This window comes from Lissotriton helveticus, chromosome 10 (genome assembly GCF_964261635.1).
Source record: "Lissotriton helveticus chromosome 10, aLisHel1.1, whole genome shotgun sequence".
Lineage (NCBI taxonomy): Eukaryota > Metazoa > Chordata > Amphibia > Caudata > Salamandridae > Lissotriton > Lissotriton helveticus.
Window position 1 is genome coordinate 235,738,566 of NC_136071.1, and position 25,899 is coordinate 235,764,464.

Here is a 25,899-nt window from a genome sequence, read left to right on the forward strand (position 1 = left end):
AAAATCCATTACTAAGCCATACATTAATTTAACCTAACTTTCCAGTTTCTACATAGGTCTAGCAAGGGCAGTAAGGGTGAAGATTGGGGGCCGCGCACCCTATAATGGCTTTATTTCAGAGTTGGTAATCGGCATTACCCTAGAGTGGGCACAACCCCTTTTGCCCACGATAAGCAACCAGGTAGAATGTATGTAGGGTAAGCAGTTGAAGCAATTATTTTTAATTGAAAGTCAGACTCTGAAAATGTAATCTATTAAAAAGTGTATTCAAATTGTGGAGGCAGAGGTAGAAGTACACATTAGGGGGAAAATGCGCTCCAGGTTTTAATTGGTTCATCCTAATTCCTGTATTGTCATTCCAAATGGGCATGTCTTGCTTAGGTTAGTAGGAGTTTAAGTCTCTGTGGTCCGTTAGAAAAAGGAGCATGTAAACGTGGCGATCCTACCACATGGGAGTGCTTTTTCAGCTTAATGTGTACTTATACTTATGCCTCGACAAGTTGAATACACTTTTTTTGCCTTGAGAAAGCCCCAAGTGCTGCGTAAGGGATGAAACATGTGTTGGCTGGCGTATAAAAAAGAAATTGCTTGGAATTACACTTACGAAATTAAAGGATGAAATTATCACAAACCACAGAGCGACTTTGAATTAAAAAAAATACATTTTTGCTTCAACTGCTTACCCTAAATACATTTTACCAGTTTCCCAATAGGCCACTATCCAATTTATTCCACCGCTAAACATGACAACACACCCAGATGCAATGTCCATAGACCACTTTGACTCAGTCTACGAGAATCCTGGTACTGTAACTAGTGTATAGATTCCAAAAGCACAAGTAAACCATACAAGTGCTAGAAATGCACCATAAAAAATGCCAGTAACAGAACAGCTGACAACCTCCAAGGGAGCATGTGACAGTATTGCTAGCAGAGCCTGTGGTGGGACTGTGGAGTGAGCACATGGCCATACCTCTAGGGGAGAAGCGTAGTCCAAGACCGGGCGGCCTGCTGTCTCTTACCCATCTGCTGTATTAAAGTCCCGAAAGAATGCCTACACCATTCCGAGTGGTTATGAATAGGATTCAAATCATTTTTGCTTTCCGGCTTTCACTTGAAGTGGTGGCCAAGCAATGCGCTCGGAAATTACAAAATTTGAAAAAAATAGATAATTGGAGACACTGATGTGTACCAAGAAAATATTTCCCAGAAGAGTTTGTAATGAAAACATATATTTCCTTGGATACTTTGAATAATGAATTGCAACATAAAAAAACGAGAAAAATAAGGCTTAGATGGAATATAAAAAACTGATTACAAGTAATAATCGAATATGTATTGGTTTAGTTTATTTTACTGAACAAATTACCCACCTTTTTAATATAACAACATGTATTTACTTAGCCAATTTGTTTAACCTAGAACGTGCCAAAAGCATCTAGACTGATGTACTGAATACAAAGTAAATGTACACTACACAAAACACATTAACAAAATAAATACAACAAAAACTGCTATAATAAAAAGCAAAAAATCAAGTTTCAATTAAAAAATGATAAGGCTGGCGCTGACAAAGAAACTGATATTTTCCTTTTCCATATTTTATTCATACAGTCACTTGAAAAAATCAGTGATTACAAATAGGAAATACGAAATGTCACAATGAAACGTCTCCAAGAAAACACAAACGTCCATCACACTTGGCATTCACAAACCAAGAAGTGGGCAAAAAATAAAAAAAGGTAAAAGTAAAATTCTATACCTTGCTTTAAACTTCAATTAAGGTGAAAATCATTGGGGTTGAGGTGAATGGCTTCGAAGTAAAAATGAACCCTGGGAAGCTGTAGCCAGATATCACTCGCCCAGGAAGCTAGAAGCCCTCTGCAGATTAGATTTTATGCAGGGGAATGTTTCCGAGGCTGAATTCACTCAAGTCTCCACGCTTGATACCCCTGGGCCAGAGTGACTGATCTGCTTCTCTTTCTTGGGAGCAGAAGGGGAGGATGGCTATTGGAGGAATTTGGCCTTTAGGTCTCAAAAGGTAATGTTGTGCTTTGCTGGGCCATCTTTAGAGATTGGTCCTTAGGAATATGTACTGGCCTGGAGGTTCTAAGATGCTGATTGAATAGTTTGACAGACGCCTATTGGCGTCTGGATCAATCATTGTCAAAGCTCCAGTAATGGTAATGGTACTAATGGATTGTTCAATACACGAATGGACCACAATGAGCAATTTTGTTGCTGCCTGATCCACTCTATACGCATGAAAGCAACTGGAGGGCAAGCAAGGAATCCTGATTGCACAAGTGAGAGGCATTCGCAAGAGCCACAGAGGAGGTGGGTCAGAGTGGCGGGTGCAGCACTTTGGCACTTATGAAGACCAGACTTTGTGAATTTTCAAAATCTGGCATTGTTCAAGAAAAAGCAAAAACTTGCATCATCTAAGAGGTTGCATTAACCTTCCACAAAACCTCCAGGACTATCCTCTCCAAAAGGGCGGTGCAATACTGGTTGCAGAATGACCGCCAGGACTTGAACAACCCACAACAGACAGTGGTCCTTCTTCCCGCAAGATGAGGTAATGGGTTCTCTTAATTTTGCCTCAGCAGTTACAACAGAGGTATGAAATGGCGTGCATCACAAGCCAGCACTTTACAAAGCAATTATATCAATAAAGATTAGGGTCCCTAGCTAATATGATTCAGTGGAGTGTCAACCTCTGGTTTTATCACGAAGAGATTACTTTCACAAACAGAGGCAAAGAATAAAAAAAAATGTACAGGAGTTTTAAGTTGTGCCACCGTGTTAATGTTTAAAGCATTTAATCCATGTCGAAGTAGCAGTTGACATGCTTTTGACCTAAATAAATGTAAGTGAGCCATAGTAACTCAGGTGGTTTTCAGTGTTTTTAAGGAGTTTTAGCCAGCTATCTTTACTGGAACTTTACAAATTAACTAAGGTAGTTAATTGTGCTATGTTGGCTGTTTGCAACATGCAGGCCAAGAGCTGCATTTTCTGTATCGCTGCACAAAGCGGAGGCCCTGTGGACATAGGTAGATCCCAAGAAGGCATCCAAACAGGTGTTGGGGCTGTTGAATTAAGCTGTGGCAACCATGGGGAAATGAACGCAAGGGAGCCTTACAAAAAGGGAACTTATAATGACAGAAAATCCCAATGAGAAATCAGCGGAAGGCTTCATAATAAAAAACTGTGTTAGAAACACAAATGACTAAAAGGTGGCACTTTAGCACATCAGATAAAAAATAAAACAAAACTCAGGTAAGTAAAAAAAATAGCAATAAAATTTGGTCTAGGCCTTGCCTAGCAGTCCTAGGTAGACCCCCCACAGCAGATGGCGCTGTGCACATTGTTCAGTTGGGACTCACACTTGGCAACTGTGCACTCAATCACAACCACCACATTCCTGGTTGTTGGGCGGGATTTAGCAGACGGCAGGGTGTATCGTAGAAGCTGTATTGGGCCTAAGGTCATATTGTTTGTGCTACACCAAATCCCATGCGGCGAAGGAGGTGTGTCCAGACATGACCCCATCTGCCAGTCTGCAGCCAGCCTCTAGTTTGGACTTTGGCTTGGAATTGCACCCTTTACCCAGATGCTCCTGCCGAGCCAGTTATGTTGTAACCAGCCATGCAGTCATATGTAACTAAAGCAGGGAGACCGTGCCCTTGCATTTTGTAAAATCGGAGTATTATTTTACAAGGTTTATGTCAGTAGCAAGCTGGTGGAACTGCTTTTCAGTCAACCAAGATGAGACTTTTGAAAGATGCATGAAAACAATATCTAGAGCCTGACGAAAATAAGGTCAATGCCTTCGAGCAAGAAAGGTGAAGGACCAGGTATTCTTCTATCAGAGCTAGAGACTCGTTAACTCCTGTAGACTGCATCTGAGAACGCTCTCTGATGATTCGAAGACCAGGAAGAAGCTTGTTTACAAGGCAGCACATCAAAGCATCTGCCCGTTCTCTCAAACCAAGCCTTGAACGTCGACGGTAAGTGCAGACACCAATTAGGTGGTAGAAGTCCCTTTCGGTGGTTTTCTTTAATCTAGTCCTTCAAAACTGTTTCATAATCTCAATCACAAATCCAGGATCGGTGTCACGTCTTTGACAAGAGTCGAAAATAGAGGTGTTTGATGGCTGGTGTCATGCTCATAACGAAGGACAAAAGTGCACCTGTTTGTGGGCGGGAGTCATATTCGTGGTGAGGGACAAGCATGTATGGCATTTGTTTGGAGTCTCAATGAGTGGCGTAACGCAACATGATGCCCCCCCCGCACCCCCCCCCACAGAATGGGCTTAATGGGGGGTGGGTCCCCTAAACGGTTGCCCCCCCCCCCACCTTCTACACTGCAGGTGCCTGCTCTATAAAACAGAGTGGCTTTTTCAAGCGTTTAACTATTTCTTATTCCATGCCTTTACACGCATCCTGCAAGGCATGCAATGGCATGGCTTAGAGGGTGAGGGGGTCCCCTCCAAAACAAGAAACCCTGGGTCCCCCCCTCGCACCGCAGAGTCTACAGGGGCATTTATGCCCCTGGTCTCAATCACTGACGGGGCAGGATTAAGAGCCATATACCACAGCATACCAGAAAATGTGTCTCTTTCAATATGGCCGCCAAGCCGCCAATAACTCTTGGTTGGAGTTTAAGTGACCAGCCCCCCAAAAAAATAAACGATTTTCTGGAGTAGCTACATTGTTCAGAAGAGAGTGACAGGGTCATTCTCAGGGCTGAAACCAATAGGCATTTGACAGTGTCACCACTAGGATGTAGAACTGCTAGCAACTTCTACTAACAGGTTTAAACAAGATATTAAGGTCTGCCATTGGTAACGGGCCATCACAAAATAGAATTTTGACATTTCACTGGCAGCCAGGGCGGCTACCGGGCATTTTGGTCAGCTGCCAAGCTGGGTCCTGATTTTACTGCCATAGAGGCTGATTTATGTTGATGGGGATCTGCATTTGCTTCCAAGTAAAGAAAGCAAAACAAATGGTTTTAAAGCATACTTTAAAATGATTTGTTTTTCCATTCTTTACTTAGAAAGGTCCGGTAGCAGGTCTGGCCCTGCTGGCGGCTGGTTAGCTTGCCCAAAGTACTTCTAGAGACACCAAGAACCACACAACCGGCACAAATTAGTGAATGTACCAAGAGTAGTACCCAGGTCTTTTTAATGTCTACTAAACACAAAGTAAAGCATGATCTTACATGTTGTAAAGATAATTTATTTTGTCAAGAAGAAGAAAAGGGAAGCTCACCTTCCAAGTAGAAGGTGGGCTTTAATACAGAAAGAATGGGGAACATATTCATAAAGGACATTTCATACATTAAAATAGTCAATATTGTTTACAAAGGTACATGCTAGAAAAATGTATATTATGGCGAAAAATGCTAGTAAATAAATCCTAGGACATGTTGTTTAGGAGCGCTAATAAATGGCACCTTTGTTTGCCCGAAGAGCCAATACAAGACGTCAGGAATCAAGCTAGTACCAAATATTTCCTCCATATGCGGAAAGACTGAAAGTAGGAAACAGAGGGGGGCTATTATCCTTTTCCCCATACTAAATAGTACCTGAGCATGCTTCAAGCTTGTTTTTTTACCTATAATCACACATTGAAAGGTGCTCTTCACTGACAGGTGAATTGAGAAGATGCAATTGAGACGAGTGGATGAGACAATAGCTGTAATTAACGTTATTCTTCTAATAAACAATTCTCCACTTGGCGCTGCCTCAAAAAGCACACTAATTTCAATAATAGATTAACTGCATTTCTAAGTAGATCTGAATTTAAAAATATGCTCTTTTGTAAAAAAAAAAAAAAAAAAAGAATATGCTGTGATCCTAAAAGCTCGCTATCCGACATATACAGACAGCCCCCTCATACACTCCTGTTCACATTGCAGTCACTCAAGATGCATTCCAGCACTCTCCTCAGCGAGTAGACTTCATTCACTCACGCGGATTTTTTAAACTTTCACTCTCTCTTTCTGTCACACACTCACACTCCCACACACATATACAAACTCTCTCTCAAGAGGAACTTTAACACTCTTGGGTGCAAGTGAACTACTGATGCTCACTTGAGATGTTTGGACACTCTTCCGAGCAACCATTGTGCCTTCTCATGGGCAGCCTGCTCGCTCTCACGCAAAGCAATGCCTTGCAGTCTCTAAGACAGAAGTTTCCCACTCTCCACACAGTACAGCCAGTGTCCACTTAAGCTCCTTCCTTTTCACTACTCAATCGATCAGGTCCATTTTGGTCTATAAACCCTTTCCCTGGGCGGATCAAGCGAGTCCAGGTCATTCCATTTGGGTTCAAAACATCCCTGCGGGAGAATATAGCAACCAATGAGGTGGTCACACCAGCTGGCCAACAGGAACTGAAAAAGACGATCAGCACAATATGGATCAGATGAAGACTGACTCCGCAGGTGGCCCGCAAACCTGGTAAGCATATAAATGAGGCGCCCAAACCCATGAGCTTCAACTCAAAGGAGATGATGCTGTTCTCGTGTCCATCAAACTACAATAAAGGGAAGGCACATTCTCGACCTTGAGAGGACAGCGGAAAAATATATACTTCAGAGGAAGAGATCGTTACACACGGGTGGGGGCGTCACATCAAAGATGCACGCACTCTACAAAGACATCCTAGTCAAAGAAATGGCCATCGGGGGATGGAGTAGAAAGGGATTTGTAGGTGAATGCAAATGCATTTCATCGTGCAAATACTAATTTATATTGGAATCTGGGCTTCAATGTGCAGCTAATATTTCCTGTAAATTCTGATGTCTTTTTTAAGAGTCCTCTTCAGATCAGTGAGTAGCAACAACAAGCAGTGGCCTGTGCAGGTAAGAGCGGTGGGGCCGGGTTGGGCGGGGGAATCGACAGACGACCAGGAGGGAAAATTAAATGATACATTTTCCCTCGTCGTCGTCTGTCGAAATCCCCGCCCCCCCGCCACCCGTCCCCCACCCCACCAAACGGCCTCACCAGTCTTCCATGCATGGGCCGCGGCTGGCAACAACTGATTTGCCCCTTGTAGCATGGTCCTCCTGCTACCCCAGACCCGATGATGCCAGGTGAACAGTGCCCGTATACAGGCCCGGACTGGCCATAGTGGGCACCGGGCAATCCCCCGGTGTGCCGCACGGGTGGGGGGCGGTTTTGGGCCCCTGGGGGTCGTTTTTGTTACAGGGCCGTTTTTGCAGCATAGCTGCAAAATCGGCCAAAAACCGGCCCCGGCAAAGAGCTTGACGGCACCTCCAACCCCCCGAGTGGGGAGGGTGGGCCTGCCGAGCACTTTGCCAGGGCCGGTTGTGGTTCCCAGTCCGGCCCTGCCCGTATAAATAGGTGCAAGCTTGCTCGTATTTTTATCTCCCGATTATTATTTGCTTTCTGTGATGAGTCTGACTTTGGGGAGCTAAAATCCTGTATGGAGGCTACCCTATGAGAGGTTTGCATATGCATTACTTTTCGTGCCAGGGAAGAGAAAACTCATTTTAATAGCATGAGGGGGTCTCTGAAGTAATGAGTAAAAAAAAAAAACTAAAGAGGGGGGAATACATAGCATGTCCATCATCAACTATGGTCATTGTCTTCAGAAAGCAAAAAAAATATTTTATGATCGACTTACGATGCACCTAATATTCCAGCCAAAGGTCCCTAATCAACGTAGGCAGACCAGAGACGCGCACCTGTCCCAGTGTCGGTTCTGTTGCAGATGCATCCTTATGGGAGCGTCCAAAGGCCTTCAGGAACTATGTAATGCACAGCAGATTTCACTCTAGCATGCAAGGTACCTAAGGCAGGAAATAAAGATGGGGAAAATATATGCAGTTTGCGAATCTTGTTACAGGCCTTTCAGCACACATAATTCCTTTTTATTAGAAAATTAAAGGGTATGAAATGCTTTCCAAAGCCGGAGAGCCAAAATATCCTTTCAAAGAGATGTGTTCTGGCCAGCGAAACGGATTTGCTCTATACACCATCACCCGCTCTCATTACTCTCTTGCAAAAGGAGATGCTTTTGCCAAAATATTGATTTTTGTCACGGGCCAGATAATCCTTTAAGCACATGAGAAATCAGGCCGAGGGAGCTGAGACAACAAGGACAGAGAGATAGAGGAAGGGAGACAGAGAATAATTAGTTTGTGAGTCTGGCGGGGAGGGAGTGGGCGGTTCGTTTAAGTCTGGCGGGGAGGGTTGGCGGGCGGGGGTGGGGAGAGGGGGGCAGTGGGAGGTGGCAGAGACTCGTTTCCAGACACCTAGAAATAAGAAAGTCTGCAAGTCCCTATCGACTGTGAGTTGCCCAGCCCTCAGGGGAAAAAAAACCAACAACCAAGCATTGGCAAAACAAATAAGTCTCCTCATAGCAAGCAAACAATTCTTTTTTTAAGTTGCAAACATATGCAGCAACCAAAATGGGAATGTTATCAAATTTAAAGGAGGGGCAATGTAGCAAGGCTAACCGGCCCTGGAAATGAAATGCAATGCTTTTCTGACAGCAGTGCGCCAGTGATGAGGCAAAACCTTGTCACTTAAAGCCAACACAGCAAAAGGAGGGAGTGAGCTGACTTATTGCTTCATGCTGTATGCAAATGAAGGCAGAAGCAAAATGTGCTTGACACTTTAAAAGGTCAATGGATGAACAGTACTGAGAGAAAACCCCTTTACGCATGTTTGTAGGTATATATTGTTGGTATGAAATTTATGGAAAACGTGGACAGGGAGCCAGTTAACACTTCCCAAAAATAATATTGCACAGCGGGGGTAAGAATTTAGATCTGGTCAATATCTTGCTGGCTTGCCACCCCAAAACTTGAAAACCAACCTCTCATCTGGGCAGACATTTTTTGAGGGACTCGCTGCAGCTCGTAAGGACGCAGAGCAATAATTATTTGAAAATTAAACAGAAAATTCTTCTGTTGCATATGTAAGCTCCCATAAAGGCTCCATCTAGAATATGGCCATCCCATCTAAAGGATAAACCAAGCTCTTCAACCTCTCAGCACATATTCAAACCACACACACAGGGAGTGTCTAAGTGGGAGAGTTGTGTGTGATGCAATGGGTTTCTGACACTGATCTGGCCTATCATTGTGGACTTGACACTGCCAGAGAACATGACAATGTTATAAAGATTAGTGAGACGGGATACAGAGCACTTCATGCTGCATAAGTACTATGTACCCAAATAATCAAAGGCACATCCATTGTTCCAGCCAATTGTTTGGATGAAAGGTCTCGGTGTAGGGCATCTGCGCAGCCTAAAAGTCTTTGAACAGGAACACGCCATGTAAACCACGTGTATAAATGCATCCCACACACTTGGGCATCTCGACTATTAGAGGTGATTGGAAGATCAGTTATTGGAAAATAACAAACTGCGCAACTTTGTAGATCTGGGCTGCACTGCTCCCAGCTAAGGCAGGTCCTACCCGTGAAGGTCTTTCCTGAATTTGAAAATGCTCTTTAAGAATAAAAGGGCTTCTTGGGGTCGAATTGGCAATTAGTCTGATATGAGTTAAGACTCACTAGGTTGGCTACTGCTAAAGTAAAATCACCTCACTATACTTCAATGATGTGTTCACACAATCTGTGCCTCTGGGTTCCTTCCTTGTGGAGCTACAGGGGTGTGAGCAGGGATGTATAGGAAGCTTCCAAACCAGGGTGTAAGGGCATCTGGGCCTCTGGTTGCTCAGTTCCTGACCAGGCTTTTACTCTATTCAGAACAAGATTACAGCTAAGGACTGCTGTCTGGTACCTGGATTGTTACGTATGTAAATTAGGTTCCCGACTGGTTGGCCAGTGCTGCACTGGGACATAGACATTGTTCGTAAGCCAGAAAAGCGTAGCCGCAGAGCATTATCATAAAGAAACATGAGCTTCCAGGCAGGAGATGAACACTGGAAGCTTTTATCCACCAGACAGCAAATACTCAGGCCTCATTCTGACGTCCTACTTGTTAAGCTCCTAAATTCTCCCCATAGATTAACTAATCTCTGGGAACCCCTTCCTCTGGTAATTCCAAATTTTCCCCTGGAGTTTTAACCTGGCATTTCTATTGCTTTCACCATCCGAAATTTCCAGATGAAAACAATCGGATCTGAGGTGTTCTCACAGTGTACGCTGGGAATATCGAATCTCGAGTATCGAAGGGACAGAAAACTGTTACAAGAAAATCCAAGACGTATAACGAAAGGTAGGTTTCCATACATTGTCTATAACTAACTCCACTCCTACATACCTTGGTGATACATATAGCTTCAAGGAAAGTAGATGTGGAGTTAATAATAAAACGTTACCTTCCTCTGTGCTCTTACCTTCAGATATTTTGTCCCTCTGTATTTATTTATTTTATTTATAAAGTTTTATATATCGCTAACTTGACGATATTCTGGCCTTTCGATATTCAGGATTCGATATTCCCAGCCACAATAGTTCTCTCAGATCTTGTAATTCAAATGGGACCAGTAACCTTTGTTGCTAGCCCCATCAGATTTGAAGCACTATGAAAGGATGGAAGACATTAAAGATGGGCTACCCAGGTAGAAACCCCTCTCAAGTTGGATTATGAGGAATCAGGCCACAAGATTATGTCACTTGACTGTGGAGGGATGTGGAAGACTGGAGTAGGTCATGGAACTCTGCATGTTGGCAGTGGACATGACAGACAGCATATAATGAGCATTTGATCGAGGGAAGGGGATGGGTTACAACAAGAACATAGTGAAGAAAGTGCCTGAATCTGTAACCCCTAAACTGAAATGTTCTGCTGCATGAAGACTGGGAGATGCTGACGAGAACCAAGATGGGTCTTGCATAAAAGAGGAGCTAGACCTGGAAAAACAGCGTCACTTCAGTCCCGGAAGAGAAACTTACTGGCCACCAGGTATGGTCTGCAGACTCGCACTCGCGAAAACTCTGCAGGGAAGCTCTGTTTAACGTTTGAACCACGCCAGATTTTCAGGTCATCAGTACAAGATAAATTTACCAGCATTGAATTTGAACAGAAATCATCTTCTTCCGCAGCACTGAGCATAGGTCCAGTTCCATGTCAGATTGTGGAGCTACCACGTACGAAAACTATGCATGCAATTAATCTTAATTACACAGTCACCGGTTATCGAGAAAATCTAGCATGGCTTCTGTCCTCCTGAACCTATGATTGGCCACACATGAGCTTCGCAATAGGTGGTTATTCTGGCATGGATTGCTAATTATGGGATATATATCTATATCCATCCATCCATCCATCCCACAACTTCCTCTTTTGAAGAGTACCACACTTTGACAGGGCGACTTCGTCGTGCAGGAACGAAGAATTCTGCTATACATCCCAACACATTTCTTTCACAGAAATACGACGATTCCTGTACAAAGAAAATTTCAAGCACTTTATTCCAAGTGGAATTCGGATAATGTTGCCATTTAAGAATTTATATTGTGCCTTTATTTTAGATACTGCCCAATATTAAAAAAACATTGGCTGATACATAAGCAAAGCTCCCAAGACAGCGTCTCCACTTGAACTACGAATTTTACAACACTCAGAAGTTTAAAGTTGGCTTTGAAGTCACTTTTGTAGGGACATTGGTCCCACCACAAGGCTTCTCAAATAAAGTTAATTGACTCTGGAATCAACCAGACTCTTTTGCCATCTGGAGTGCAGGAATGATTGGGTCTGGGGAGAAGGTTGAGTCACTCGGATTTATTCATCAAGCATTGGCAAATCCACATTGTCTTGTAAATGAGGAAAAGAGGCATGTTTGGGAGGGAAAAATGACAGTAAGTAGTAGTGTGGAGCAAGGAATAACACATTGGAGAGAGAGGTCACGTTGGAACTAAGCAACCAGATGCAGACACATGAATGGAAAGAGGAAAGGGTGAGACACACATGTCCATCAAGTTCTAAAATTGAAAGGCTATAGAAACATGCAAAGGAAAAACAATTCTTACACCTCAACAGTGGAAAGATACAGCTCATCCAGTCAAACCATGGAGAGACTAAAAATACTACTGGGAACAGGACAAATACAAGAATGAGAGCTAAGAATTACAATCGGATGCAGGTAATTGAAATAGACAGGAAAGCTACTGAATCATGAGCAAAGGGTAGATCCACAGCCCACGAAGCATGTTTTAAAGTATCAGGAGAATACGTGTCACTAGCAAGACTGCAAAAAACAGTAATGGCGAAATCAGAGTCAGCAAAGGAGTGCGTTCAATGCATGAAACTTCACTGGTGTTTTAAAAGTTAGACTAAACAACCCAGGCAAGATCACAGAAGGCGAGACTTTGGTTATTTAAGGAAGTATCTTCCAGCTGGCTGTACCTTTTACGTTTTTGTCCTAGAGGGACAGATGAGTACAGGTGGGCCCAGGGGAACATTCCCAGCCAGCCACTTCTTCTCAGCACTGTACATATATTCATGGCTTTACTGAGTGGTACACTATGTTACTAGATGTGAAGTAGAGGAGCCGGTTCACCTTCCCTCAAGGCACCTTTGTATTGTTCCCAGCCGAGCCCCAATAGACATTCCTAGGCTAGGCGAAGTCAGGTCACCAACAGTTGTGTAAGCGCAAGTGTTAGCAATCTTCTGGTGTCTTAAATATCCCTTTAACCATTCACATGGTACATGGAAAACCAATGCACAGTTCTTACATTTCCCTGCATGCTGGATAGAGAATATTAAGCTCTTACTTACAGTGCACCATGAGCACGCATCATCCATTCAACCACCCAATAACTCATTCTTAGGCACACACCCTCTCATCCATCCACAAAGACACACAAAAGTGAATAAGTAAATAAAAATAGAAAAACTGAATAATGGCGCCACTTAAACAGGATGGGCACGTGGTAGGAAAACAAAAGGAATCAAACAAAAAAATAAACATAGCAGTGGGCGGACATATCACAATGGCATTGTGCATTATCTATATTTACTTTACTGATCCAAGGACGGGTTGACATGTTGTTTCTAAACATGGCAGCGATTTTAGAATGGTAACAAAATGATACACTATGGACAATACCATTTTAGGAAGTGACGCACTGCAGATGAAGTAAGCGGCAAGAGAGCCACCTAGTGACACTGACTGAGGAGTTGTTGGGCAACAAGCAATGTAACAAAGAGAAGGAAAATATAATTTTTAAAACAGAAAATAGAAAACTAAAGAACTGGGGCATAAGCCTTGGCACTGAAACACATTCAGTTTCAAAGGGCTAAATCACAGTGCATTAAGGCAAATAGCTGAAATGACTGTCACATGCAATACGCTGTCATAGATGGTAACAGAATGTGACTGACACTCGAACAGACCAAAGGTTGAAAAAGATTGACTCAAAGCTCCTCTATGTATGTATGTATGTATATGTATGTATTAACTTCTTACACTTTTTTTGTTTACAAGATTATGCCAGACAGCTAACACTGTGAAGCTATATCTAAAAAGTACATTAATACACACACACCTAAATCCTATGTATTTCATCACAAATTACCACTGGCAAAAAAAATAGAACTTCTCTTAGGATGGTCTAGCAAGTATTCTCAATATCCAAATTTTCTTCCACCAATATTTATCTTGGGATCAACAAACACCAAAACCCTTTCCTACCAAGGTATGCTGTGAGATTCTATGAAACAAAATACTCATATACAGGCCGTACCAGTGTAATAACAATCCACCCATAAAGTCCCATTGGCTTTACCATTTGCCCTTCACAAGAAAAGCAAAAAACACAAGCGTACTGTGTTCATCATAACTTATTCACAGTAACCGGGTAATACTAATGGCATCTGACATACTTTTTCCCAATGAACTGATAAGATGTATATACGTTATAACTAGCTTGTCACCTTAACCAATTCAGGTCTACTGTTTTTAACATAGCTTCCCAATAAAGTCGTCAAACAATTACATTTGGCAAAACAATATACAATTAATTCCTTCTAAGAGGAGTAAACAATGAGTATCATAGTGAAATATTCTATTCCCCAAATGTTGTCAGAGAGGGTAGCAAAAATCTAAATATTTCCCTTCTATAGTAATCTGTGTGATTTCATGGTACAAAACCCTGTCTATAGGTTACAAGAGAGGTTAATAACAATCCACCTTCAAAGGTGTACTGGCTTTATTTAACATGTGTGTCATTATAAATAAGTCAGGCATACTCCCTTTGCCATAACATTTTATAGTAAACATATCAGATCTATGGCATCTGAAATAGAGTTTTTTCAGTGAACCAATCACGTTTAAAAACCTTTATTAGTGGCTTGTCACTATAAAACAAAACTCAGGCCATATAGAGCAGAATCTTTCCCACAAGGCAACCAATAAACAAACAAACACTAACAACTGCAGTTTGCCAAACAATATATAACAAAGATTATCACAGTGCAAATCTTCTACCCAGGGTTTGTGAATGGGGGTAACCACGACCAAAACCATTGCTTACTACGGTAATCTGTGAGACTGCAAGTAACACAATACCGGTTTTCACACTTTCAAATAGTATAATAATAATAAGTCTACAGACTTATACACATGCTTTTAGCAATAAATAGCCACTTCGCAGCGGTGCGGGCGGGGCTTGGTGTGGGCGTGGTGCAGCGTGCTCATGACTGCTCCCGGCCATCATAAATCACGGTGGGCGTGTGCTCATGACGGCCGGGAGCCGTCAGAACTCTGCCCACTGATTAATTCACCCGCACAGGCAGGGAATAAACCGCGTGTGGGCGGAGCGGCAACGTTCTGACGGCTCCCGGCCGTCATGAGCACACGCCTACTGTGACTCATGACGACCGGGAGCCGTCATGAGCACGGAAGGTGTTAAATCTGGTCTACTGGCTTTGTCATACCTTTTCATAATAAACAGGCATCTGACATATGCCATCATTGACGTGTCCCCATAACCATTTCAGGACTACTATATTTCCTAGAATGCATAAGTACAATCACTCTTTTACAGCGGAAGCATATAACTTCTGTCCAAGTGAATACTACTTGTAAGAGAATCAACATGTACTCCGAGCCAAAGTCACTCTCTATGTACTGCGTCTTAAAGCTCTTTTTTCTGTAAGTCACATAAGGTAAGCGACAGCCGTGCTGTCAAGCCAGGCTTAAACACTTCCTTCAGACCATCATAACATATTTAAAATAATGTTGCAGTGTAACTGCAAATTCTTAAAGGAAACAAAAGTAGGGCTTTTGCCCAGGAGAGGGGCAGATGAAAGGATCCCAAGCAACTCCAGACAGTGTTATAGCCAATGACTGACAGAGGAGTGCAGAACTAGGATGAACATTATGTGCTGGCTTCGGTGATGGAGACTGTCTCAGGTTGGGCCATTCAATATATTTGTTTAAATCTGTAGTTGGCGGCCAAAGTTTACTCACGTTTTCTGAAACTGCCATAAACATACTGTCTTCTATACTTACTTTAATGGGCACTGGGTCAGCCTCCCTCAACTCTTCCCTTCTTTTGCTCTGGGATCCGCAGCCATAGGTTTGAGGGAATTTTCAAACATACCCTAGATCAGCACACAGGAGTATTTAAGTATTCCCATTCTTCCACTGGCTCTTTAGGCATGGCCTTCTGGCTCCATTGCAGTGCAGAAGGGACAATTTCACAGGCAGTATACTGGAAAGCGAGCATGGACTAAAGCCTATGAAAAATGGATGTTACAGAAAACATGCATTGGCAAAGCCAACAGGTCTGGCGTTCATGTATTAAAGCATGCAAACATAGCATGCAAAAATGCTGTTGTGCTGGTAATGATGGCAGTGATGGTGGTATTGGCAGTAATGGTGTTCCCAATGGTAGAGGTGATAATGGCAGCGAGGCTGTGATGTTTAATGCTGAAGGTAAAAGTCACACCAATATGTCTTGCAGACAGCTGTGCTGTCACACCAGACCTAAAAAGAGATACTTTATTGTCTTTAGCATGGTGAAGATGCAAAAGTGTCTTTGAATGGGGATGGCTGTGCAGAGGGAGGGCTGTGGAGCAACTCCAGTAACCCTGGAGTTGAGCAGCCACACAGTCCCTCCACAATAATGCTACCTCTGTCTACTCCCCAAGCCCAGGGGAGGAGGCAAAAGTGAAGATTTTGTACAAATCAGCTTGAAAGCCTGGCTCTTTTTAAAGGTTTCTGGTGCATCCTTCAGTTCACTGTGTGAATTTGCCCCTTTATCATTGGTTGACTAGAGTGTCATTCAAAATAAAGGCTCATTCCACATTACCGCATCATTGGGCTTGCAGGCCCCGCACAGGCATGGTATCTCAAGGGCTTCATGACTGTGCTGCAGTGAAGCTTGAGCAATGCCTACACTTCAGAGGTGCGAGAGACTCACGCTTTGGTTGGTCCTTCTGAGACAACTCTATATTTAAAAATAAAAGTAATTGAGATGGATGCATTTCCTCACCGCTTGCTCCTGTTCATCTCCGTCACGTTTTACTGGGAACAGATTACCAGGCAGAAGAGTAGTTAGGAGTTGGTGTTGGCGTAGGCCGATGCCAGGCTCGGTGCCAAAAGGCTGAGAAGAACAGCTTGGCCAAATACCTTGATGTAAATGAAGTGAATGTTTTATTGAAAAAGCACCAGGCATCTCATTTAAATTTGGAAGGCATCAACAGAACGCGCGTTCCTTGCAAATGGGAGACTTCTGCTGCGTGAGCGATCGAAAAGCCACATATTCACTTCCCGGTAGGAAGGCCCTCAGGAGAGAGGTAGGCAACGCCTGCTGTTGCCGTCAAAGTAGTTTGCCAGGATGGAATCTCGAATCCTTCCATTGGAGTTGGCTCATCAATGCCCAGACGCTGAGCCCAGCAATGACCGCCTCCTCTGGATCATGAAACAAGGGTCTGGGAAGGTAAGAAGCAAACTAAAAAAAAATATTCTTCCACCCCAGTCTGGGCTAATCGGGGGAATTATGTTGTGTCAGCTCCTCCCCAAAAATGTTTTAAGTAACACCACAAAATATGCTGTTAATTCAAATGACATTCTAATGTATGTGCTGGCTAGGATACACAGGGGCAGGTGTGACTGTCCTACATATAAGAACCCAAAAAAATGAATGACACTAAAAACGGAATATTTTTGGGGTCTATAAAATAACCAGATTTTGAAATCCACAAAAATGTGACGTTTCGCAAAAACAGAAAAGGGACTACAATTTTACATCAACCGAGGGGGACAAGATGATAGTGCCACTAGACAGCAACGAAACGCAGACAAGTAGGCACTAATGAAATAAATATAATCCCATTTTTAAACCCAGTATCATGCCTGGTAATTAAATTGCTTGATGGCAACAGCTGCTAACTTGTCCTGCGAGGGAACCCTTAAAAAGTGCCTCCCACTGTTTTCAGCCGACCCTGTCTGAAATGAGCCAAATTTGCCGAATTCTCGCAGGACAGCTGGTGAAAAAAATTAACTGTCCCGGCAAATCCTGAACGCCTGGTCACCATAGGGGAGTATGATCCTGTGTAAACAGCCTATATCTGATCTTAGACCCTGACATTGGGTCCAAATTCCTTCGAGGGGAACCCCTTAGAGTTCCCTGGCACGCTGCTCTGCTTGGCGTCTGTTCTAGAGGTGAGGGGGAGTGGTGTGGCTCACTGGTTAGAGGTGGCAGACCCGGAAGCAGAGGACGGCCACCTCACCCCTTCCCTTCAGATTCTGGGGGAAGACACGACCTGGTCGGTTTCTGTCTGTGTATGATTTTAAGATGCATTTTACCACCATGGTTGTGCATCCGTCACAAATACTACACAAAACAGAAAGAATTATACACAAAGCAACACACACGCACAGCAGGGTATGTGAGAGGAAAGGTGCCGTGTTCTATACAGCAGCGAGTACAATGCTGCAGTCAGCAGATCCTCTCAAAGGCAGGCGCCATAATCTGTTTGGGTTTCAAGGCCCCCGTTCTGCATGTAAATGGGATAATAATCTGGAGCGAATCCAGGGATTGTGCGCAGTGAGGAGGCGTGCCTCGGTGGCCTTGGCGCCAGCCATGAGCGATTGATCGGATTCACACAGCACAGAACACGACATGAAGGCAGCGATCACGGGCCAGCGGCTGGCAGAGGAGAACCGAAGGTGAGCGAGGAAAAGCGCCCAAGATCACAAGCTCAGCCGGGCGACATGGATGATTCTGTGGTTGTTTGGTGCAGGGTTCCAGAGGTCTGACGTTGTACGACACGCTTTACTGCTCTTAGCTCTCATTTATCTGGTGATTTGATGAGTGGACGATGTGAACAGTAGGCTAGTCCAGTACTACAAGCGAAACCACCTAGGACTGCACGGCCAATGGAATTATGCAGCAAAGAAGGACCATATTATGCGGCAACAAAATGCCAATTATGCGACCATTTTATGCTAAAGTCAGTTCATTATTTTGTGGTTTTTACACATGATAACATTGTCTGGGCAGATATTTCACTTTATTAGTACTAGTTCAACACCCAAATACAGCAATATGCAACTGAAAGGTGAACAGTTAATCTTCACGAAATGCATCCCGCTGCATAGCAACACGTGTTGCCAGATTTTTATTAACTTTTGATCCGTGTTAGCTGTAAACATTTTTTTTTTAAATCTACATATTATGCAGTAGATGATGGATTATGTTGCTTAAGTGGTAAATACAAAACTAGCATTAAATCACTACTGCTGCAGAATCGCATAAATCCAGTGGCCCTACTAGTCACGGAAGCAAAAAACCCAACTGGTTGAATGCACACAGATAACAATCCATAAAATGGGGATGCATGGTGGACGTTGCGCAAGCCAAATTCAAAGAAGAGGAAAGAGAAAGAAGCAGCCAAGCAAGTAGTACTGCTCACTGGAAGAGGAGAAGCAATGCTCGCTGGAAGAGGAGAAAGACCACCTCCTGGGAGAAGAGGAGCACCGCTCACTGGAAGAGGAGAAAGCCCACCTCCTAGAAGAAGAGGAGCACCGCTCACTGGTAGAGGAGAAAGACCACCACCTGGAAGAAGAGGAGCACCGCTCACTGGTAGAGGAGAAAGATCAACTCCTTGAAGAAGAGGCACACCGCTCACGGAAGAGGAGAAGGACCACCCCCTTAAAGAAGAGGAGCACCGCTCACTTGAAGAGGAGAAGGACCGCTCCCTGGAAGAGAAAGCCCACTCCGTGCCAGACAATTTGAAACAGAACCACTACCTGGATGACAAGCAGCATCGCTTGCAGAAATACCTGCCAGAGCACAACCAGAGCCCCCACAGATAGGGATCATAAAGTGCAAGAACCCACTTTGCTTCTCCTTCCCTCAGGAGACATTTTGGGTTAGGATAATGCTAGTTGTGACTGGCCACTGCTGAAAATGACTACCCTGGACTAAATTTTAAAGCAAAACAGTTCACACCTAGTGTCCACATGTTGGAAATTGTCAGTAGGTGCCAGAGCTTGACCTGGCCAGGATACTGCAGACTAGGGAACATGCCACAATCCTTCCCAACAAGCAACATAAGAACAAAATACTTGTAAGAAATATTAAGACATGATGAACAAAACAGGCCAACATAATTGGGTATTGCCTAACAAGTGCTCATGTTTCTGCAATCCAACAAAAGAAAACATATGCCACTTCCTTTTTGCATGATAATGTCACAAACACACAAGAGCAGATACCCTTGGGAAGCGACTGTCATAATTTCTGTCAGAAAAACAAATAGGAAAAAGTTGCTATCTCTACGTGGATCAGGCTACGGAAGTATCTGGGCAAGGGCATCCTGCCTTCTGAATGTAACGAGTGGCAGAGATAAAGATCCACCAAAAGGACACAAAATCAGTATGGACAGACCTTCAATGACTACGATAGGAACATTCAAACTGGAACTAACGAGTGGGGCCCTGCAGGAACTCGGCAAGGACTTTCCATAAGGCCGAGGTTAAAAAAAATGAAACCAATAGCACCCGCTGGACACAAGAAGGTTAATCAAAAGGACTTAAAAATAACTGTGACTGACCACACTTGACAACTCTGTTGTCTGATTGCAATTCCCCGCTTTGATCATGTCCAACCTTTTTGAGTGGTGTTTTCCATTTGTTTGTTCTTATATTTTTCATTTACACATTTTTACACAAACCCCAAAACCAAATGCGAAAAAAAATCCAAACACTGAATTGAACAACATAAAACTGCCAAGCACAGTGCCAGCTATCAATTCATATGAGCCCAATCTGGAATAATCAAAAAATACTTGCAAATAGACACAGATTCATTGACGATATGATCTGGCCCAGAAGGACATCTCGCAAAACTAGACTGCTTCCCAGCAGCTAGGAATGTACAGAAAGTATCAAGCAACAAAAACCCACACCACACTTCAATGCAAAAGTCACTGAGGTCACTAAATACAAGTGCCCATTATCAAAGAAGAGGCTGATGTAAACATCCAGGCCAATTTCAGAAACGTGGCAAAACGACTCCTTTGGTCTAGTGACCTCACAGTGGATTAAAACAATGTGAAAAAAACAGTCTGGGAAAAGATTAGGGATTGCAGAGTTCCAATTAGACATGGCCCAAATCTCCTGCATTACGAACATCACATGAGATCAACGCAGCTCGTGCAAATTACAAAAGCATTACTCAGCCAAGCTACTCTCCAACTCTGGCAAACATTTATTTGCGGTCAAGAGCTTGCATCGTTTACAAATATAATTTCTAGAATGATCCTCCTCCCTTCGTACTTTACAGACAATGGCTTCATTGCCAAAGATTCAAGGATTTCAGTACCTGAGACGTCGACTCATTCTTACACTCTCACCCACCTCCGAATCCTACTCCAGTAAAGCCCTTCCTAAAGCCACTCATTGCATGCAAACCAACCACAGCCGATTCCAAGTGGAGCAAACAAATCACGCCTCAAACTCGGACTAATGCTCACACAGAAACTGCCAACTCAACAACAACCACCAACTCCCACATGAAATGAACATGCATGGAGCACTGGCCAGAAACCTAGAGCAGAAACAGCCCTGGCAAAAAACATACTGTACAAAATTTTCAGACGAACACCACAAAGCAATGCCATTCTGCCGCCCTGTTTGCTTTTCAAGACAATCTTGTGTCCTAACGAGATGTTAACCAGCCTAGCCAACAAATAGTCCAGCCGTACTTCGTGTGAGACACAACAAAGAACACCTGGTTCACAGACGAGCTCCAACTTCTAAAGCAATCCGCAAGTGCCTGGAGACTATGTTAATTGGAAACAGACAACAGGAGTGAAAATGTAGGATAACCAATAAAAAGCAGCACTCCATGGCACGCACAGAAAGGAATCCTTTGGACTGGTAGCAGAGCAGAAAGAACTGGGACACAACTCAAAAAACCCAACATAGCTATCACCAAAGCAGACTTCAAATGTCTGCCACCCAGATATACTTACAGGCAACACTCAAATGCTTGCATCCCATAAGCGAAGTTATTAACCATCACAGACACAACATATCTATGTAATGGCACATGCGTAGGCCTCCAGGGCTGCCTAGTCTGTCAATTCCACAGCACACTGCAAGATCAGAAGTTACCATCTTCTGATAAGCTTACAGTCCCACCGACACTAATGATCTCACAAAAGAAGGCACCCCACCCAAGTATCTCTCTCAATCATCTCTGTTACCAAAAAGGTAAAACTCCATATTGGTGGTGGATAATCCCACTTAACTGAGTGGAGGTGAACGATTTAGGTGAGCAAGGAAGAAGTGCACAGAAGGGAGCTCCAGTGAAGTCAAAATAAAGTATTTGAGCTGTTGGGAAGGTGAATGTGATTCCAAGGCAGCATGAGGCACTCAAGGTGAAGATGTGTTGAAAGGTATACCCATATACATTAAGTACTATCTCAGCTGGAATTATCGATGCTGTCACTGCAAAGTGCCATTAATATAAAAGAGTAACAAAACCCTCAGTCAAAGGGAAATCATACTCACCAAGAGCCACAACACTACAGAATGCAAAGTCAAAATGCACCACACCGCATTATCGGGGCTACTGCTCATGTCATCAACTTATGATTTTGCTGATTTGGAATCTTATTCATTTGACGGCATGACCGCCGTGCACATGATGCTGTACCGATGACTGAGCCTTCTCCAATTTACCCCATTTGTTTGGGGTGGGGGTGATAGGAGATACCCGCTGACCCTCTAGCTTGGTTGGTGCTATGTTTTAGTCCCGTAACCCCCCCCCCATCCCACTGCCAAAATGAATAACTAATTTGCAGATTGTCCAGGCAGATCTCTGTCAGAGTAGGCTACATCATACCCGGCAGCCAATTTCAATTATAATTTGAGCCGAATTATCACACCTCCTCCTCCTCCTTTATCATACTCCAAGGCACGGCACCCCAAGACAAGATAAGAACACCTCTGTGTTCACTCACTGACACAAAATGCTTCCCACATAGGGTCAAAACAGAAACAACCCTGTGCCAACCGCACTCTCCCACCGTTTAGAATGCTATCCATTCGATAATGCACTTTGGTACTCCCTAGTGGGTTAAGAAGAGCAATATAAATGCTACAATATAATTACAAGTCCAGGAAAGCACAGAAAGTCTATCAGTCCAAGAAAGCTTATTTATTTCAAGTCTATTTATATCAGAAGAGCAGAATTACAATTAGTAAGGAAGGCACAAGTGGACTGTTGAGTGACATATGCAACCTGATCCCTCTTGTTTGCCAAAGCAGTGGTGTATCAGTATCACCGGTTCTGCTCCCACCCTCGCTCGTACAGAGTACCAGCCTGTTTGCGGCGTTACCCAGCGAAGGCTAGCCAGGCTGGACATTGTCTACTTTTGTCCGTATGCGAGTAGAAGGGAACACAAATATCTGCTTGAAATCAGATTTCAGTGACAGAGGGACAGCAGGTGAAGATGGAACCTCTAAAAGGCTGCTCTTGTCACCAATGGTATTACCGTATGAAGTGTTATTCCACCCTTTTGAAGTGAAGGTATTGCTAGTTGTAAGGAAGTGTGACACAACAAGTCTTTTACAAAATAAATGCTTGTACCAGGAAGACCCTGCAACTCTGTACCATCTTTCACTATCGTCTCTCCAAAGGGTTTCCCCTTTTTTCACCAGTGAGAGGGGAAACCCTAGGGGGAAGGTAGATCCACTCATGACAGCCGTGAGGGAAGAAGATGTGGCCATGGAAGTTTATGATTCCCTCTGGCATGGACTTTCAGCATGGGGGAAGATGGTGATGTAACTTTTAGTCACCATTGGTCTACAGTGGAATTTTGGAAGACTCTCATAACAGCCATCTGGATGGAGGGACACTGAGTGCAGTCTTAAAACCCACAGGCTACACCAAGGAGGGGTTATTTGATCACAGTGCAGTCCCCAGATCACATATCTGCTGCAACGTGGTCTGCCCCACCGACTCCCTTCATTTGAGTACAGCATACCTGAATGGCTGATTGGGCACGGTTGTCTTGCCATTGACATTTGACACGGGGCAGTGGAGAGTGCAAATCTATGTTGAGCGCATTCCTTAGCGGCTGTGGAAGGACCGGAGTCATCGCTCAATGTGAAGCACACCCAGACGTTCAGTTTATACTATTATTGGGAGCAACACATTATAAATACACTGCTACTCTACTAGGCAGACGTGTTGAATATTCTGCTCGATGGAATTGTAATAATATGTCAACAGGCACATGTGTCGAAGAAAAACGGATCCATTGCTTTGAGCCTCACGTTCCCAAAGAGTAGAGCATCTTTGTAGGCCAAACAGACAGCCCAGGTCCAACCCAGCTTTTCATGAATCCCCAAATGTGATCATCTTGAGGAAAAAGTACTGACTATTACAATGAGCTACTGCCCTCAACCCTATGCCCAACTCTGGTTGTCTGTGATGTGCTCTAGCACTTAATTTGTGGTTGTCGTTAGTGGGCACCTGCACTCAATTTGTGGGGACCAGGAATAATTTTCCCTCATCAGGCCTATCCCTTGGCATGAGGGGGAAAGGCAGATAAGTGGGAAAACAATACCAGAAGGAGAAAGGAGTAAGGAATAATTATATTGAAAAGTTAAATAAAAATATAGAAAGTGCAGAGCAGTGCTTGAAAGAGGCATAAAGTGAAATCAGAGCTAGACCGACTTGGTATTCAGCAAGTCTGACATTCGGCAGTGGTGGGCTCCTAGAAAACACTTTAGGCTCATGCACTTTAAAAAAAAAAAAATTAACAGATTAGGCAAGTTTGCTCTGATTGAACAAACAAGCGATCTACCCACTGGAGTGTCAGCTACTCATAAAACATAACAGTGGGGAGTGACGATCCACTCGGACGACAAGCGAAGAATGAGAGTCATTGTAAGCCAATGGAATTTAGTAGACCCGCGTGTTGGTTGTACCATGGCATCCAACTGGGGCACAAAATTCTGGGAAGCTGTGCTCAGTTTTACTAAATATTAAAAACAGGACTACATGCTGCGAAGTGCATCTCCTCCAGACGTCTTTTAATATGCTCCTCCGCTTTCTGCTTTTTATTTCCCATAGCCCTGATGTAGATAACAGGAGCATGTATGCAGGCGTTTAACGCATGAGAGACCCGAAAGAGGCCATATTGTTTTGATTTCAAGAAGAGCTTTTCCTCCTGTTTTTCTGAGTTTCACTAACCTGTAAACATCTCATGTCTCCCACAGAGAAAGTACAGCTGTTTACAGCTTTGCCGCTCTAAATGTCTTTCTAGCATCTTAAGTTACACATACAGGATTTGCGTTGCCATTTCAAATTAATTTGTAAATCACGTTCAATTTTTGTTCATTCAGTGTCTGAAAAACACTATAACCTCAGATGCACCAGTGAGCTCAAGTACAGGCAGGCTACGTAAATTCACACCAGATCTCTAATATACTGCTGATTTGGATTTCTCATCATCCTAGAGTGGGTTTGGTTAACTCAAGATCGGTCTTAAACATAGTCACCAGTTGTACAACGTGGTTGCCTGTCAGAAGGCAGCGCTTTACAACGTAAATGAATGCAAAGTGAGTTGGCTTTACTGAAATGTAATTAGGAGAAAAATCTGCAATACAGTGTTTTGAAACATGTAAGAAAAAAATAGTAAAAATTACTTATTTGTTCCAGAATTTCTAATCATAATGCCTCGCTCCTTCAGCCTTAGTTGGCCATACTAGGGTTTTCACGCTTTGGGAATGAACGGAACACATGATCTAACAAACTTTGACATAGAACGGTCTAAAAAACAAAGATAGATAAGACAGACAGAAAGATGGCTAGATAGATAGATGAGAAGAAATATATAAAAGGTAAACAGGTAAAACGATCAAATGCTGCCACAGAAGGGTTCTTGTGATATTATAAATCAAAAGCAAAGTGGTTTGTAAATATCACTAGAACCACGGAATAGCAATAAGGAACAATATTAAATTCCGTTACGTATTTTTTTATATTAAATATTTATTTTTGGGGCGTGTGCTGGAAAAAAGCTGTAATCTTCAAAGTACTTCTATGAATAAGCACTGATTGGAATTAATATGCGTGGGTTTTGTTTGCCTTTCATGAATAAATTATAGATAAACAATGGCCGATGGTGAAGGCCAGTGTTATTCAAGCAATTCTGTGTTGTAACCTTCATTGCTAAAGTGTGGATTTACATCATTTTCCACATAAACAGCAGATTTCTAAAACAATGTTGCTAGCTCAACTGGATGAAAATAATACTGCCAGAGAGTTTGTTGCATAATTTGCCCTTTATTTAAATGATTTTACTTAATCTTGCCACACAATGTGGGCCTCCATGTAGAACAATCCTTGTAGCCTTCACATTGGTAAAGCTCTGCAGAGTGGTTTGGATACCGGCCATTTCGATTAAACTG

The 25,899-nt window shown here is 43.2% G+C and overlaps 1 protein-coding gene across 3 annotated transcripts in view; it reads right to left on the bottom strand.

The window, feature by feature from the left end:
- The window catches only part of RAI1 (retinoic acid induced 1), a 576,051-nt gene that overhangs the window by 305,404 nt on the left and 244,748 nt on the right, over positions 1 to 25,899 (bottom strand). The gene's annotated exons all lie outside the window — the stretch shown is intronic.